Source organism: Phragmites australis, chromosome 1 (assembly GCF_958298935.1).
Source record: "Phragmites australis chromosome 1, lpPhrAust1.1, whole genome shotgun sequence".
Lineage (NCBI taxonomy): Eukaryota > Viridiplantae > Streptophyta > Magnoliopsida > Poales > Poaceae > Phragmites > Phragmites australis.
The window spans coordinates 29,550,582-29,555,404 of NC_084921.1; positions in this window are offsets into that span (position 1 = coordinate 29,550,582).

Sequence of the window (4,823 nt, forward strand, 5' to 3'; positions counted from 1 at the left end):
TTGAATTCAATCAACTAAATAAAAACCCAGCTCATCCTATCTAAAATGATACAAACAACTAAATATTTTTTTAATATATATAACTCCACTTAATCTACTTTCTCTTAATTTTTATGCAATATATCTTAAAAAACCTAATTCTAAGAACCAAATGCACCTAACCTTCGGCGGCAGCATGGAGCCACAGACTCTCTCGACACTTAGCAATATGGATACACCTCTCGTTCATTTCATTTACCACTATGGCACTATCACTACATGTATAAACGACCCAACCGTTAAGCGAAAAGTGAACTTCTAATTAATATAATAATTTGGGAGGGTTTTATTTTCCTTTCGAAAAATCTATTTTTCTTTCCGAAATGCATGTTGTCCCTACTGTGTTGAGAGATCATTGAAGCTATCATATTAGACATCACAGTTAGTCATCGGGGCATGTTGATGAGCACGGGAATATAGATAAAACATTCCTACTGACCATGCCTACTGACCCTCGCTTGTTGACCATCGTCTACTATGTCATCTTCTCGATATGCCGAAATTTGAACTAGTAGATAATCTTAAACAACTCAGATTTTAGACTATACATATGATTATGTAGTAAACAAAATTAATAGAAAGTACAAAAATCGAAGAGAGTCCTGTTGTATACTTACTGTCGGACTTTTTCTTTGTTCTGTATAGGTTTCTAATTTCAATTGTTGTTATTATATCTCTTCGCTCTTTTATGAAGTGGGTCTTCTACCATTGTGAAGGTTGATCTATCTTTTCCAATTATACAGAATGTAGTTTAATTGCTCCATCATCTATTGCACAACATTGTAATCTCTTATAGAACAAATGATTCTAAGCATTAGAGTTTAGAATAAATCAAGTGGCACATAAATGCACAGATCTGTTATCTAGAATAACCAATTTCAAATTCAACTGTAACAGTATAGTGAGTTCAAAATAACACAATGAAGCATGCAGCGATGAAGAATACAGGAGTATGTTGCACCTTGCATGTAGAAACATTCCTTATAGCTGCTTTGAACTAAAAGCTTACTACCGATCACACCAGATTGCTTTTGTACCTTTTCATTTGGTATGGCATTTGAGAAAGGTTGAATAGAAGTAGCTCCAACATGAGGCGAGTTCACCCTTATTTTCTTTCCCCGGTCACTCTGCTCTTCATTCTGGATAAGTTTTCGAAACATCTCATGCGCAGGGTAAAAAATAGTTGCAGATGAGTTTGTAGCCCAGTGGCAAAACTTCATGGGTGGAGAGAGCCGGCAGGAGTTCGACTTCCGTTCCACACCCCAAAAGATCTCCAAAGTAGACCGCATAGTGGGGAAATGCCTATAAAAAAAGTAGTCAAGTTAGAGCATCTCCCGCCGGTCTCCTATATTTGACCCCTATATCTTCATATATGAGTTATTTCTATCCAGACTGACCCTATATTTCTCTGTGCGTTCCAACCTGTCCCCTAAATTTGACATCTATATTTCTCTGACTCATATTTTATTATTTTCCTGTAACTACCAAATTAATTCTAACAGTTATATTTTTAAGGAATTTTAACCAATGTCTTTTTTTTAACAACTACTTTTTTTCCAACTGCTACTTGTTCCAACTCTACATATACCCGACCAGTCCCCTGGTTATCATTCACCAAGTCTCACTCCCTTGTAGTTCCCTCTCTGATCAAAATGAGTCATTGTTTTCTCTTAGATTCATCGTCGTCGTCAGAAAATGATGACGACGAACTCATTCTTGCTACATTATACCAAGCACACACTCAATATAAGCTTGCGAATGCTGCACGACCTGGCGATTTCTGTGCCTAAACGTCAGTATATCAACCGCAATAGACAAGCTGGGCATTGGAGGCTATACAAATATTACTTTTCATATGCTCCTACCTACGGCCAAACTTTATTTTGTTCCAGGCTTGTAAATGGTCTGTTTTTGTTTGTTCGTCATTTTTGCTAATTCTTTTGGGTTCGACTGATTTTTATTTCTTCCTTCAGGTTTAGAATAGCTCGTTGTCTTTTTCTTCGTATATTGCAAGCTATAGAACAATATGATGATTATTTTTGTAGAAAGAGATAGAAATAGACATCTTGGGTTATCTCCTTTGCATAAGATAACCGCAACATTTAGGATGCTAACTTATAGAGTAGCAGTAGATGCTACTAATAATTATATTCAGATTGAAAAAAAAAATACTGCTATAAAGAGTCTTAAAAGGTTTGTAAAAACTATTGTTGAAGTCTTCGGTGAGAAGTACCTGAGATTCCCAAATGATAATAATATAGTTATATTACTTGCAATTAAAGAGCAAAAGGGTTTTCCTGGTATGCTTGGAAGCATAGGTTGCATGTATTGAAAGTGAGTGAATTGCCATGTAGTATAGCAAGGTCAGTTTACCGGCCATGTGCACAAGCCCACCATTATTTTAAAAGTCGTTGCTTTACAAGATCTTTAAATTTAACATGCCTTCTTTAGTTTACCAGAGTCTCACAATGGTATTAATGCTCTTCACCGTTCCCATCTGTTTGTAAAGCTAGCTGAAGGGCGTGCTCCATAAGTGAAATACACTGTCAATGGTCATAATTATACAATTGAATATTACCTTGCAGATAGCATAATCCTCAGTGGGCCACATTTGTGAAGCTAATATCATTTCCACAAGGGAATAAGAGTAAATATTTACAAAAGCACAAGTAGCGGTGAGGAAGGAGGTGGAATGAGCCTTTGGAGTTCTGCAAACTCGTTTTGCTGTTATTCGTGGACCAGCACGATTTTGGGATCAAGACACACTGGGACAAATCATGACCACTTGTATCATCTTGCATAATATGATTGTTGAAGATGAGTGAGATGCAAAAGGTGACAACCATTTCGATGGGATGAAAGAAGTTGTGATAGTTTCTCACTGTCCTACGCCTGAATTGCAAGAGTTCCTTCGAACTTATCAAGCCATTACTACAGGGAAACTCACTCACAGCTTCGTGATGATCTAGTTGAGCATCTATTGGAAAAATATGGAGGGGTGTAGTGTATGTAGTTGTACCAATATATTCAATATCTATCATGTACTATTTTTAATTAAGAATGCACTTATAATAATGTAGTCAGTACCTATCATGTAATGTTTTTAAGTATGTATGTAGTTGTAATAACATATGGTAATGTATACAGTTTTTTCATCATACAACAACATTGCTCATACAACTAACATAAATAGTACATATGAAAGGGTCAGTGACGTCCTAAGAGGGGAATAAATTAGGACACTTAAAAACTAACATAATTAGTTTCAAAAACTTCACAAGATAAACCTATATCAATTTCTATCTAAATATGTTGTAGGTTTATCTAACGTGTCTATTCTACCGCTCAAAAGATTTACAACCTATAGCCAATTCTAGCAAACTATTCTAGGAAAGTAAATTCACAGAGGTAGATTTTAAGAATATAAATGCGAAAGCATAGAGATGGTAGAGAAAAAAACTCGACACAAGAGATTTTTATCCCGTGATATCGATGACATGAATACTACTCCTAGTCCACGTTGGAGCTCCACCAAGGATATCCTCTTGGTCACCAAGACTCTTCCGGTTACGGCTCTTGTGTCACCAAGTCACAAAGACAAGGTCCCAACCCGAATGAGCCACCAAGCCACAATAGTAAGATCTCGCCACTAGCCACTGTCCCGGTCACTTATCGTTATCTTCACTTTGAAGCTTGAGACACCAAGGCAAGGATCTTCGCGTCCCTGTACATGTGTCTTGCCACAGCTCCACACAAATTTGGAGGGTCAACAAACTTGAGCAACTCCGACTCAAAATGCCGGTGAGTCACCAAGACTCCAAGGCGCCAGCGTATCACCCGGTACAAGCTAGGATCACTCATTGATCCACTATCTAGACAGCAATCACCTAACAACACTCTCTCTATACCTATAAGCACTAATCACTCACTAGTGCTTAATTACCTTGGATGATCACATTAAGTACTTTGATGGCTTAGATGTCTTCTCAAGTGTCTCTGTGTTTCTCTGGACTCCAGCATCATGTCATACCTTCAAATGACTGAGTGGAGGGGTATTTATAGCCTCAAACCCGCTAACTAGCCATTCTCCCAACGGCTCAAGAAAAGTTGAAACACCGGATGATCCGATGAGAACAATAGCACTAACACGGAATCATTCGATGAATACATCTTCAGAAACTAGCCGTTAGAACCTCACTTAAAGTCATCCTGAACACCGAATACTCGGTGAGATCTTTAACTCTATTACTGAACCTTCCGATTAGTCCACTTGAGACAGACCGCGCCACTTCTTCTCTGCAAGAAATGCTCTGGTGTGTTGATCTTCAGAGAACCGGACCTTCTGGTGCGTTGTTCTTCATTTTTCAACACTTGTTATCACCTCTGCAAGAAATGCTCTGGTGCTACAATCCAGTGTGAACATTTCAAGCACCAAACTATCCAGTTAGGTCTTCATCTTTTCCTCTACACTAGAAAATACTCCGGTGCACTTCCTTCGGTGTGCACAAGTCAGGCACCGGACTATCCGCTCAACTGTTCTCCATTTTTCAGCACAACACCCTTCTCTGGAAGAATTGCTCCGGTGAGCACACTTGCTAATCACCGGACCTTCTGGTGAGGTCTTCAGCATTATCTCCTATTTTGGCATAAATACTCTGATGAGTTCAACACATAGAGCACGGACAATCCGATGAGAGCAATTCTCCTAGGACGTCTCTAATTCAATCACTCTTTGTCCCAGCTACGGTGACTTCTTCATGTATTACATCTATGAGATCTATTAA